Source organism: Dermacentor andersoni, chromosome 1 (genome assembly GCF_023375885.2).
Source record: "Dermacentor andersoni chromosome 1, qqDerAnde1_hic_scaffold, whole genome shotgun sequence".
NCBI lineage: Eukaryota > Metazoa > Arthropoda > Arachnida > Ixodida > Ixodidae > Dermacentor > Dermacentor andersoni.
Genome location: NC_092814.1, coordinates 272,215,868 through 272,230,296, shown reverse-complemented (window position 1 = coordinate 272,230,296; position 14,429 = coordinate 272,215,868).

The following is a 14,429-nucleotide window of genomic DNA, read 5'->3' as shown; positions in this document are numbered from 1 at the left end:
TGTCCCAGTTAATTTGGGCCAATACTCAAAAAAAAAAAAAAAACAAGAGCTCTATAGAAGTCGTACTGAGTGCACAGCAGCGGCAGTCGCGTGCACTCACAAAGTATTGTTTGATTAATTGATTTCAATTAGCGAAATCTTTCATTATTGCTTGTATCGCAAACGATGTCAATTACAAAGTTGTGGGGCGCCTTAAATTATCTCGGAATCAAGCATTTATTTCGTGCTGAAGTGTGCCTGGTTGTTTTTCCAAGAAAGAACAAAAGCCCGCGAAATACGCGAAATATGAAATAGATGCGCACTCGCGCGCCGCTACTCAAGCGCCTCCAAGCAACCTTTGAAAGATATACCGCTGCATTCGTTTATCGCCGCTTCGTATAAGGCTTCGTCGCGTAGGATGGCTCGAGAGGTTTCGCGACCTAACTAGCGTGGTGCGATAAGCCTAAGCATCTGCGGACGCAAGAATGTTGTCCTCGGTCATGAGGCACTCGGGATAGCTTTAACTTTCGCGTATCATGAAACAAAGCTACAAAAGAAATTCAACCAATGTTAAAAGAAACAGTGCGCAAAATAGCCCGAAAAAGAAAAAATAACAGCTCACGGAAGACCAGAAAAGAGCTACTCGCGGGTTTACTTAAATAAAAAATAAACCAAAAGCACGTAAGGCGTCTCAGCCGCCCACGAAGAAACATTCGAAGCTGCTACTGGTTTAGTCATTCACCCTGTTTCTTGAACTGCGGAAAAGAGGCAAAACAAAGCAGTTTTTTACCTATTTCTATCTTTTTCGCAAGCTCTTTTTATGTAAGCATAGGGTAACATCAGGGAGGTGCTTAAACAGTTGGTACGGTACCATGATTTTGGCTTCTAGCGCGAAGTGAAACACGGACACAGAAAGGAGCAGACAGGACGAGCGCTATCCTGTCTGCTCCTTTCTGTGTCCGTGTTTCACTTCGCGCTAGAAGCCAAAATAAGGTCAAAAATTTATCAGGAGTCCCGCACAACGGCGTGCCTCATAATCAAATCGTGGTTTTCGCACGTAAAACCCCAAAATTCAATTCCAAATTAAAAAAATTTCGTAGCATATAAGACGTTATACTATTCAGTGGGTAATACAGCGTGTTTAGGTGACGCTAACCTACAGAAAGAGAGAGAGATAAACATTTATTTTGCTGCAGGTTCGAAGTCGAAATGACGCTGTATTGGGCATTTTCCGGATTGCTAGAGCTTGGGCTAAAGACTGTTAATCTAAACTAGATGGCTTTTGATTGACTCAGTCCAACTTGCTGATTTGATGCGTTTACGGAAGGGCATCAAGGGCCGTATCCAGCAAATGCTTCGTCCGTTTGAAGTATTCGTACAAGAACACGTACCAACCTATCGTGCGGTTCGATACATTTATTTGTGTTTATTTACTCATGGTACTGATAACTTATGTCCTCCATTGAAAGCATTAAATAAGGGAGGGGAGTAGCACGAAAAAAAAAACAGTGTTGTTTCCATTATGATTACTATATATTAGCGATTGAAAACGACCATTGGCAGGCAGCACTTACGAATGAAAAACATTGTAATTTAGTCCCCACGCCTTTGGGCTGTATTCACAAAACGTCTCTTGGGTTAGAGCGTATCCTTATTGACTAGTGTTCTGTGACCTGCTGCTCCTGAGAGTGATCGGCGCGATAATAAGATAATAATTTGGAAATGCCAGTTAAGTAAAATATTTTCCTTTTCTTTAGTAATCGATCCAAGAATAGCAGGGAGTCGAGCAACCGGTGTTTTAGTGAGTTAGCCTGTATAAAGCTCTGTGGCGTTGAACTGTTTCGCATTTCGCCCCCACCGAAATGCGGCCGCCGTGGCCGGGATTCGATCCCGCGACCTCGTGCTCAGCAGCCCAACACTATAGCCACTGAGCAACCACGGCGGGTGAAAAAAAAAAGACGCAACAGTTATATAAATATTTTCTTTGAAACCGAAAAAACAGGATTCCTTATTAATAATATAATTGTTATCGGTGTATCTAAAGTATCCATATGCGGTCCACTAGAAGGGATGAATCTCAGTGTTATGGATGCTAACCAACGCCACTTTAACAACATCCATACTGAATACTCTTCCGAGTAGGATGAACACCGGATACTGAGTTTCGAAATGATCAACAGAAAAAGAATGATAGATAACGCTGTGGTCTTCGATTTAATGGACTCGTCCAGCTACAGAATTTTGCGCAGCCCCAGGTGCAGCTAGAGTTTTGAACGGCAGTTTCAAGTCCATGCCTTTCATTTTACGAAAACCATAACAAGGCGAAAATAAAGAGGGGTGAGCTATTGCAGGCGACCTCCACTATTCATTTCCCAGTTACTAAAACCTACTATCATGTTCATGTTCACATCTTCGCTTTGATAGTCTAAAAAAAAAAGAATGTTCCGCATTCTTCGTGGTCGAACACAGAAATATTATGACGAGGACATGACAATACCAACGGTACAAACACGTGACTATAGCTAACGCCTTAGCGTTGTCTCTTCTGGGTGGCTCATTTCTTGAGGTTCCCGAAATTAGCGGGCTGCAAGAATAAATATTTCTTCGCTCTTTGTCATACGCCATACAATGTCGGTCTCTTTTCTACCTTAAGCCACCATACATAGCGGTTTAGCTCTAAGCGGTGCGGTTGCGTGTGTTTGTGGAGACTGGCCATTGAACTTTTGAACAAAAATGCCTTGAAAGTCTCATTTGCTTTCTTTGTACAAAACATTCTTTAGATGACCTGAGCGAAGGCGAAATGCAAACCTGTATGTCGAGGGAAGTTCTTTATTTTTTTCCCCTTCAATCTCTCCAGAAAACTCGTTCGCATGAGAAAACTATACAATAACTACGACAAATTTTTTTTTTGACCCCAACCCCGCATGCAGTCCTCCAAAAAGTCGTTGTGGAACTGGGGCGGAGTGCACTAAGCTGCACCATTCATATGCAATTTCTTAGCCAAGAAGTTCCTACGCTAAGATAAGAGCGCTACAGAAGTGGAAGCGCACTAAACTTACGGCGTCGTATGAGAGTTAGAAAGCAAAGGTGAATTAAACGACAAGGAAAGAAATGAGTGTGGTCAATTGATAGCATAATCGCACATCATGCATATGTAGTTGAGGCTACATTCTCAGGGCAAATTGCTACACACGCCTTGTCGACTACTTCCTTTTCCGGGCGTCTACTACAGCGCCGACAAGAGCAATCGCACTATCCCATTCACCGTGCCGCCGTCATGACAAGGGCAGTGGAAGTGTAACGCATCCTTCTCACACTTCCGCGGGAGACAGGACCGATGGGCACATGGTGATATATTTGGCGTATAGAAATACACTCTTGGGCTTTGGAATTGCCGGCCAGATCTGCCAGGCTAACCCCACCAGTAGCAACATCACCGCCACCATCATATTAGAAAGTGCTTAAATGTCTTTCTTTCTAGAGTAATTAGGGAACCGAAACAAAAGAAAACTGCATAATAAATAGTTCATATGGCCTCAAGGCAAGTCAAGCAGCACACAGCAGGGATTGTCGTTCGATGCAGATCCTGCGGCGAGCGCTAATGCTCACGGTACCGGCGATGGTAGACAATGTTCGCATTGGGATATTATGTGATTGTGCTGCACACGGTTGCAGGTGCGGTTCTAATGTCACGCATAGGCTCAATATCAGCATCCTCGGCAGCCGGAACCCTGTATAATGCACTGGTTAACGATGCTGTTGAGCTTCCACCGACAACGAAACGCGCACTCCCTTCGCATAGGATCCCTGTAGAAGACATGGAAAGCTATGAAAGAGACCATGAAAGACAAATCAAAGAAGAAGCAGTGGCTACCGCGACTGCCAAATTTATGACAGAAAATTCGCAACGTAACATCCGTACATGCAAGTTTCGCTGCATCTCACACTTTCACATCGTATGAGCGTTTATCGCTTCTCCTTGGCTTCCCCTCAGCTGATGAAACACGGTGATGATTCGCACAAAGCCAAGAGTTCGCTTTTAAATTTCAGGTGACCACCTTATGACCAAACCAAAATGCATAGTGGAGCGGCTACTGGATCTTTTTCACCAGTAATAAATCATATCTTGGTGACATCAAGCCTTGGAGCCCCTAACTACGGTATCTGTCATAGCCCAAGCGGCACCTCATGGAAGACATGGTTAATCAGTAAGCATCAGCATAATGAAGAGCGCCAACACTTCCATAAATTTACCAGCTTCGTTAGAGCACACGCTCAAGGGCACGTCAGAATAGTGCACCGTGCCTCACGCGCAAAACACATAACTGTTTAACATTAAAGCGGGTTCCAGATTAAATCGGATCAGCTCCTCGATCATGTTATATTAACGCACTTTGTACGAAGCCGTGATTGAGCATGTAATACGAGGCCAAGATTCACGTTTTGGTATCCAATCGGCGGCAGATGCCGTTCTGTAAACATGATGTGAATGCGGCATCGCAGTACGAAGCGTACTGCGGTTCAAAAGCGACAGTGCGTTAAAATTCAGGATGAATTTTGCATGTTGTAAAACATTGTCAGCCTATTTTTGCCCCCTGCAGTATGAAGGCCTTTTCGTTGGATCTTCAATTACTCCTGACTTGCGCCAGCCGATTCCAAGTTGTGCCGGCAAACTTCTTAACTTCATCACCCCACCTAATTTTCTGCCATCTTCCAGAGCGCTTCCTTTCCCTTAGCAGCTGCTTTGTAAGTCTAATGGACCACCGATTATGTGCCCTACGAATTACATGACATGCCTTGCTCCACTTTTTCCTCTTAATGTCAAGTAGAACATTTGCAACCCCGTGTGCTCTCTGATACATACCGCTCTTTTACTGTCTTAACTTTACGCCTAACATATTTCATTCCATCGTTCGTTGGATGGTCCTTAACATGTTCTCAAGCTTCTTTGGTAACTTTAGAGTTTCTGTCCTATATGTTAGTACCGGTAGAATGCAACCACCGATCCATTCTCATTGTTCTGTAATTTACTTCTCGTGATAAGGGGTCGCTGTGAATAATTGACCATTATATTTGCTGCTCTTCCGCAGATTCCAGAGACTGATTGCGGATCATGAATATTTGTTGGCTTGGAAGGCTATTCAACATTAGCTTCGTCGGAGCAAAATAGCAAGATGGTCGAATTGCTTAGGATTCATAGTACGTTTTGTAACAGCGGACAAAGAAAGAAAAACACGACAACATGGCGGTGTGTTGTCGTATTTTTATTCCCTTGAACATATTCCTTTCGTGCTGTTTCAAATGGTACAATGAATTCTGTTTGTCTGCTGCCTACTACTCTTCACCCTTACGCTTACACTTTCTCGGTTAAGGGCTTCAATCATACATTTCAATGTGTCTCCAGCGTTGCTGAACACGACAATGTCATATGCAGGCTGAATGTGGTTGACATATTATCCGTTGAACCTCTCTCTTATCCTTCCGAGTCTGATAGCATCAATATTTCTTTTAAGCATGTAGTAAGCAGCATTGGAGAGATTGTGCCTCTTTTCGTGACACTTTTCTTGAAAAGTATTTTTCTAATTTTCTTGCAGAGAAATAAAATGTGAAGCAGGAACTATGATGTCACGAAATACAGCACCACGTTCCTATCCTGGTTATCAGTGGAATTGTACATTGACAGCATGTCGACTAGCGTGTAAGTGATACTTCGTTAAAATCGTTCAGTGTTTGTAGTGTGTCTAGCCCGAGCGCGTAGAGTACGCGATGGCATTGGAGAGAAAGCGGTGAGCTAAGTCACTGAAAGATACTGTAGAATCGCCATGTTGAACGTCGACGCCGTGTTGAAAAAAGCCTGCTACTGCAGTTGCTCAGGTGGCCAGGAAGGCTTGAATGATAGCTTACCGTTAGGCATATTTGGTAACCACAGCGATAGACACACACTTTGCAGAAATAAACAGAGGGAAAAGGCCGATTGAGCTGAAAAAAAAATTCACCGATGATGACAATACTCCACAATACGAAATTTCAGCGCAGCTATACATGTTTTTATTTCGCGACATATTCTCCAGCGTGGACAACCTCTCTCGTGCGGCAGGTTGCAAACGGATAGCGAAGTGTTCCACAATAAGTAACACTTAAATTCGGAAATTCGGAAATGGAATTCGGAAATGAGGGTACGGCCAGATGTCGGTGTGACTTGCACTTTCCCGGTGACCCTTGAGTACGCCACTAGCTTGTACCATCAGCATCAGCATAGGTGGGGAATCTCAGAATGATGAAAGTTGTCCATTCATCGGGAAGAGTGCCAGTGGTTATGCGTTGATTAATTTTGCGTAAAAGAAATTATTTATCTAAATCAGGCATGTTCTTCAATAGGGAGCAGGTGAGCCCGGACTGGTTCCAGCCTTGTTTTGAGCAAAGCCCCTTTCCTGCTCAGGTAGAGCGAAGCGTCAGTCCAAGCCGCTATTGCGAGGCCCTGTGTATTTGGGGTACTGGGAAGGGAGTAGGGGAGGGATGTGCATATCCGTTACCTGTTGAAGGAGGGAAGTAACACCATGCTCGGAAAGATGCTTCCGGATTGTGGGGAGAAGAGCTGTTCGAAGGCCAAGGAGGGACCGGAGGAGCAGCTAGGCTGATTTAGTTTGGCGGGAAGAGTTGATAGAATCGCATATGCGGTTCCAGTTGGTTGTGTCAAGGTGGGAGCAGTGTATTAGTAGATGAGTGTTGAGTGTGTCTAAGTTTGGTGTTGCGAGGTAGGATGCGGATGTGACTAAGCGGACGTTTACGGCGTCTCCAGAGACGCATGAGGTGTGGATCAGAGTGGTCCGAGGGAGCGTTAGCTTCTGTAGCGGTGGTGACCTGGGACCTCGTTCGCCGCAGCGAGTCCACCCACACATCATAGTTGGGAGTTGACTCCTAGACTCGAAAGCTGCGAAAGAGGTCCCATTTGGTCTGGGTCATAAGTAATTTCGGCTTGTGAGTGAGGGTTAGTTTAATTTAAATTTTGTGATGGTCGGATAGGAGGGTGTCCGCAAGGACTTGCCAAGTCTATGGAGGATTGCGGCCATGGTGAAGGGTGAGGTCAGGCGTTGTATGGCGTTGTTTCGCGTGTCCATCTCGTGTGGGTGTGTCTGGTGGATTGATGAGGGCATATGAATGCTGTATAGTGTGTGCGTGAAGACGGCGGCCAGGGCGCAGAGTGTTTGAGTAGCCCCAGATGGTATTTGGGGCACTGAAGTCTCCACCGAGAATGTTGTCATGATGTTTTGGAAAGCCTCGAAGAAAGCGAAAGAGAGGATCGGAATGGTGGTGGAATTCGGGAAATTGTAAACATTCGCAAGTGTGAAAGGTGGATGGGGGGTCTGGGTAATATGAAAGAGCGGTCCACAGCAGCGCACGTCCAATACAGCTATGCACTAAATACTGCTCAATGCACTTTGAATGAATGAATGAATGAATGAATGAATGAATGAATGAATGAATGAATGAATGAATGAATGAATGAATGAATGTTTATTTCATCATGAGTACAATTTCAAGAATGGTGCAGGGGCAAAAGGCACACAGCGCCTGACACGAGCCTCTGTACCCGCAAAGTACGCGTGTATTATACATTATTTAGTGGTAGTTCATTGGCAGTGAGCGAACACACATAACGTCACATATTTTTACACATTCCACGTGAGTTTACGCAGAAACCGAGAACAACAGAAATTTTCAAATTATTTGGCTACAGTTGGTTTACGAATATAGATGGTGAAATAATAAAGGTTCCCCTTTTCCCTCTCTTCCCCTTTCCTCGCCCCATTCACAAGCAGTGAAGCACAGGTTCAACATGTAAATTACCATTGTACACTAAGGTGCAATATATGGCCATGAACATGTATGTATGTACCTAAACGAGAAAAAAAACGGAAAAAACGGAAAAATATATCTATGTTGCAATAATCACTCTCTCAAGCACTGTGTTAGTAACAATTCCTTCACATGGTTTTTGAAGGCGTTTCTAGTCATATTGCAATCAATGTTATCTTCTAGGTTATTTAGGATTGTTAGTACTTGATACCTGGTTGTTTGTTTACCATAGTTGGTCCTTGTCTTTAGCCTCCGTTTTCTTTTTAGTCTCGTATCGTAAGGAAATTCAATAATTTTTTCGTGTATATATGGTGCATTGTTATATATGTACTGTAGTAGTTTAAAATCGGAAACGACGTTAGCTTTAAGCATTCGGTATTTAAAAAATAATGGTAATGTGCTTAGTTCATAACATACATGGTCCCCGAAAGTTTTCATAAATGCGCACTATCTTGTTTTGTAGAGTAATGAGCAAGTTGTAGTTAGTTTTTTTTTTTTCTTGTGATGCCCCCCATACCAATATGCAGTACGATAATCTGGAGTAGAACAGTGAAGTATATATGTTTTGTTTCAGCCAGAGAGGTATTAAGTGTGCAATTTTATACAAGCATCCAACAGATCGGGAGAGTTCGGTAGCTAAATTATTAATGTGTAGATTGAATGAAAGGTGCTCTTGGAACCAAACACCAAGAAACTTTAGCTCCTTAACCCTGGTTATAGGTGTCCCTTCAAAAGTTCAAACTATTACCGTACTTAGTGGTTTGGTAAGTGCACTAAATATTATGCACTTTGTTTTCGCTATGTCAAGCTGCAGCCAATTTTCCCGGAGGCAGGCCGAGAGGGACGCAAGGTAGGTGTTGGCCCTTCTTTCTGAATATCTTATATATATATATATATATATATATATATATATATATATATATATATATATAAATGCGTGCTTATACTTTTGTGTCACAAAGATATAAGCACGCGCCATCCTCGGCTATCATATGTGGCGTCTGGCCAATCGGCGTCAACAGCGCGTTCCACCGCTTACCCGCGTCAGCTAGAGCGGCGTACATAGACATAATTACGTTCGTAAGACTTCTACGCCCAATAACAGCAATTCGAATTCCTACTTGCATTGGAAGTTGCGACGGCTGCTTGAGTTTTGTGAATCAACTTATGCTTACTTTTGGCGGAAGTACTGAAGTTCGCACCTGTGCCACCCTTATACCTTTTGCTTCCTCTAGCGCTCGTCTCTGCAGAGGAGGGCATTGCAAGCTACCTGATCTTAGCAACAGTTTGAGCTTTGTGAATAATTTTTCTCGTAATATCTTTCTTAAGCCGAAATTTGTTCATAAGTTCTTTACTCAATTCCACCTTGCTTCGCAGATCCTTAATAATGCTGGGTAGATACGTTCGGATTATGTTTGTGCTCTTAGATTTGAACGTATCTAACAGCCGCTATGATCAATTGCCGATTACGCAAGACTCTCCGTGTTTAGGTCATGCCATCGTCTTCCTGATAGGCTTGTTTGCTGACTTGCTGTAAAGGAAAGGTTTCGGCGATAAACACGTACCAATACCACGGCCAAATGCGAAACAGTTTGTTTCCACAAAGTATTATGCGGGTTAACTCGGTAAAAAATGTACAGCACGACTCCTTGCTATTATTGGCCCGTATAGAAATACATTCTTTACGTAACTGACGTACGTGACTGGTCGCCGCGGTCATCTTGTTACAATGCCGATCACTCCCAGGAGCCGTGGGTACCACCGCACTGGTAAAAAAGAAGCGCTAGCGTTAGATAAGTTTTGTGAATACAATCCAGAAGCCAATGGGGGAGGGGAGGGATGGAATTCACAAGGCCTGTCATTCATAAGCGCTGCTTCCAATTGGTCGGCTTCAATCGCGAATAATAATAATAATAATAATAATAATAATAATAATAATAATAATAATAATAATAATAATAATAATAATAATAATAATAATAATTAATAATAATAATAATAAGCAGAAGAAAAAGAAGAAGAAGAAGAAGATGGTGATGATGATGAACATTCTTCTTTTCGTGTTATCTCCCCCTCTCCTATTTATTGCCTTCAGTAACGGGCCTATATCGGTACCATGAATAAATAAATACAAATGAATGCATCCAGCAACACGATTGGCCCGCACATGCTCTTTTACGAACACTTATAAGGGAATAAGTTTTTTTCTGAATACGGCCCTTGCTGCCCTTGCACAAATCTATCGAATTGTCAAGTTTCAATTAGTCAGTCAAAGACCATCCAGTTTAGATATTCTAATAGTTCAGATATTCGATCAATCCGGAAATAAGCCCGACACGGCATCACTTGGACTCCGCACCTGGAGCAAGATAAATGTTTACCTTAAACAGAATTTACTGCCGACTGAATATTAGGAGGCCTTACATATTACAATTTTTTTTTAAATTTTAGACTACCTAGTGAAAGTGGCAGGCTGGGTAAATGAAACTACCTCTATAAGAATAATTTCACGTTTCCAAAATGCAACCAGCGCCTATATTCAGAAAACATTCATACACTAGAATTGTGCGTAAGAGCGGAGGCGCACCCAATCATTACGTTGCAGATGTCACTAGCAAAGGCAGCCGACCAGCGGCAAAAAGAATTTACGAATGAAAACCGAAGTGAATTTGACGCCTGTATATTTTCCGATTAGACACTTTAAAATTGCCCACCTATGGCATTCATACACAACACAATAACGTAGATCTGAGTATTTCATTCATTATTCAGCACTAATGCGCACATTCTGTACTACGATCAGGCACACATACGACAGCTTCCTACAATTTCTCATATACAGAAAATTGCTACAGAGGCCATGTTTGTTTGATGTGCAGAACACAACTCTACCGAAGTAGTTTTTGTCATAACAGTTATTTGTGAATAATAAAAGGATTATGAAGAGCAGCAGATCCACATTTCTCGCATACCAGTAACAACACCTTTGTTTTTTTATTCTATACAAAGGGTACACTTGCCAGTCCGAACAACATGCTATACCTAATCAATTTCCTGCATAGCTCTCCTTGTGCTAATGTGCCGATGAATATTCAGCAGATTATATTGAAAATGTCTGTAGCCTTTTTTCATGTGTGGTTTTGTTTGGCAGTACAACATGTAAGACCACTAGAGCTTCATTCAGATCTATAGCATTGCGAACAAGGTATCATTAAGAAATTCCTCGCGACCACATTCTAGATGTTTCTTAAGATATGCAATGCCGGCCACGGCGGCCGCATTTCGATGGGGGCGAAATGCGAAAACACCCGTGTACTTAGATTTAGGTGCACGTTAAAGATCCCCAGGTGGTCGAAATTTCCGGAGTCCTCCACTACGGCATGCCTCATAATCAGAAAGTGGTTCTGGCACGTAAAACCCCACAATTAAATCAAATTAAGATATGCAATGCACTTCGTTTGTTTTATCGCGATCAAGGCATAAATGCCACAGTTCCAACACGATAACAACAAATAGCGCTAAGTTTTTTTTTTGTTTTTTGTTTTTGTCGAGAAACAGTATATGCAGGAGAAGCATGTGTCAATCGGCTGTTCATTGTCAGTAGAGGTTGGGCAAGGGCAGAGTAATGCACAACAGCATCATTGAATGCGTAGCTTCGAGACGTGGAGAAATATTTTCTGAAACCAATGCAAGTCGGCTGCATTCAATGCATCAGGTCTTCAACTAAGTTCCAATAGTTTAAAGCTGCTGGGCAACTGATCATCGGAATTGTTGCTCCGAAAGAATTTCTGCTATAGAGCGGAAAACCAAGCTCAGAGAGAAGACTGCAGCGCGTGACAAGAACTGGCTTAGCCGTGTCGTATGCTGTAACGGCAAGCGAGGCGCGAAGATAGAGTAATTTAGAAAACGTAAAAGAATGGGCACTCCCGTAGGCGCCTGCGCCCGAGTTTAGTGTCCCTGTATATTCCTGTATATAGTGTCCCTGTATATTCCTGTATATGCTCCCTGCGGGAGCATATACAGGAACACTAGCTGAGTTTAGTGTTCCTGTATATGCTCCTGCAGGGAGCAGAGTTGCGCATAACTTTTCCGGCGCTGCTCGCACTGCTATTCGCCGAGAGCGATCACGTGGTGCAAAATGACGTCAAATGATCAACCGCGCGCTTCGAAGCCAACTTTACGGACACGGCGCCGACTCGTCGTTTCCGTCAGTGCCATCAAAATTGCAATCAGCGGACCGTCGAGCGCGCGTAGCAACGATCGGCTCCTGGTTGCAGGTACGGTATTCGAGGACAATAAGTTAATGACTTCGGTGAAGTGCTACGAAGCAGATCATTTTGACACTTGTATTGCAGTATTACGGGCTGCAGCGCACCAAACTACGCAAATGGCACGGAAGCTGGCAAAGCTTTTTACGCGGTGCCGTGCGGACGGACGAGACCGGCCGGCTCCGAAAGGGGCCAGGATATGCGAGGTCCGTTCGCCTTCTTTACAGAGGTGAGTTCGGCTTGTTTAAACTAAAGCGGCATTCATCTCGACTAACACTCCTGTGCACGCTGAAACACTCCTGTGCACGCTGTGAATAATTACTTTGCAAGTTTGCCATCTTATGTGATTATAGTGCAATAAGAAATAACCTGTTGTTACTCTTAATAACTTGTTACCTTTCCAGTGACTTTGAATTCTGCCCCCAAGGCTCCAAGTACCGGCACTCATCCCCTGCTGCCACGAGCCATTGCTCATCCCTTACCTTGTACGAAATAAATTTGATGCAGAAGCTCGTGCATTTTGAATACTTTTCTTCTCATAAATTCGCTGCTACGAAGCAGCTGTTAAGTTTGCGGTATGAATCATAAAAATAAGCTCTGCATAAAATGTGCGCAGGTGAACCTTTGAAATGCGTTTAAATATACGTGTCTGTACCGCATATATCGAAAACGTGCTGCAGCTGTGAATGACGGTTAGCGACGAATGACGGTCATGGTTAACGGTCACTGACATAACTGCAGGCGCGATAGTTCTCTTGGCCACGGTCATTATTCGTTTGGTTTCGGCTGGCAAAATGGGCTCACATAATTGTCCACCACATATGCGCGAAGTTTACTTTTAACACCCTTTATATATTTCTTGCCTTCCGGCCTCCGCGAGAAAACTTCATATGCATGCTGAAAAACATTGCACCGCTTTTTTTTGCAAGGTGTTACGCGTTTACACGCGAATTTTGGAGCTGTTCGAGTCACGGGCGCAATCACGATTTGATTTCGATGGAGCGAATGGGCTCCTATATGTACGTTCGTGGCGTGTGTTTGTATATGTATATGTACATACAAACTAAAAATTTCGGGCGGTTGGCACCCCTCCGGCTGCGCCAATCGTTCGAGAGCTGCCTGCATTAAAAAGTGTCATCTTGCTCACCACTTGCGAACAGTTGGCGCATGTAGCTCACGACCAGCAGAAAAGAAAGCAAATGGAACACCGCGCTGCATTTGCCTCCTGCGCGCTCGGAGTTGCTTCATTGTAGAGCTGGAGCACAACGGTGGACCTATGCGCAACTGTGCTCCCTGCGGGAGCATATACAGGGACACGAGCCGAGTTTAAAGACCTTAGCCGAGTTTGGCTTTCAGCGCACCTAGCGGAATCGGCGAAACGCATCAGCCTCCAAGATGGTCACCGCACGCCGCAGAATCTCGGAGGCCCTAATTTCAGTTTCGTTTTATTTATTTATTTTTGTTGTGACCCAGCCCTACCATTGCTTCAATCGAGTGGTTTCATGCAGGCGCTTGTGCCGCTTTTATATGTTGCGACGACGAGGGCGCAAAGGTGTTTCAGTTTATGTTGGTTTTATTTAAGTTTACATTTGCTGTTTCAAGCTGTAACTTAGCGCAACAATCATGTTAACTGTTGTGGAATAATAATAATATATGGGGTTTTACGTGCCAAAACCACTTTCTGATTATGAGGCACGCCGTAGTGGAGGACTCCGGAAATTTAGACCACCTGGGGTTCTTTAACGAGCACCTAAATCTAAGTACACGGGTGTTTTCGCATTTCGCCCCCATCGAAATGCGGCCGCCGTGGCCGGGATTCGATCCCGCGACCTCGTGCTCAGCAGCCTAACACCATAGCCACTGAGCAACCACGGCGGGTTGTTAACTGTTGTGGAAGTAGAGCTTTATCGCATGTGATATTGTCCGTCTACTAACTTACGCCAAAAGGAGCATCGTAAATAATTGTGCCACGTCCCTTAAATATAAATCAACTTGCTGCACAGCCAAGAACACGAAAATAGCAGACAACAGTTTATTGCAGCAAAATTAAGAGCCACATACATGAAAACTGGAAGAAACCGCGAAATGCAAGTAATACGGGTGTCACAGGGCGCACTTTTAATCGCGATCAAGCCCGATCCAATTTGAATTTCTCGGTCGCGATTGGTTCTTTTGCGCAAGCTGGGCGAGGGAGCCAATCGCAGTCGAGAATTTAGATCCGGATCGGGCTTGATCGCGATCGAAAGTGCTCGTGTGGCACTGGTATAATGAGGAATAGTCGGAAATTAATGGCGTGATGGCAATAAGTTTACCCAAGCAAGACAC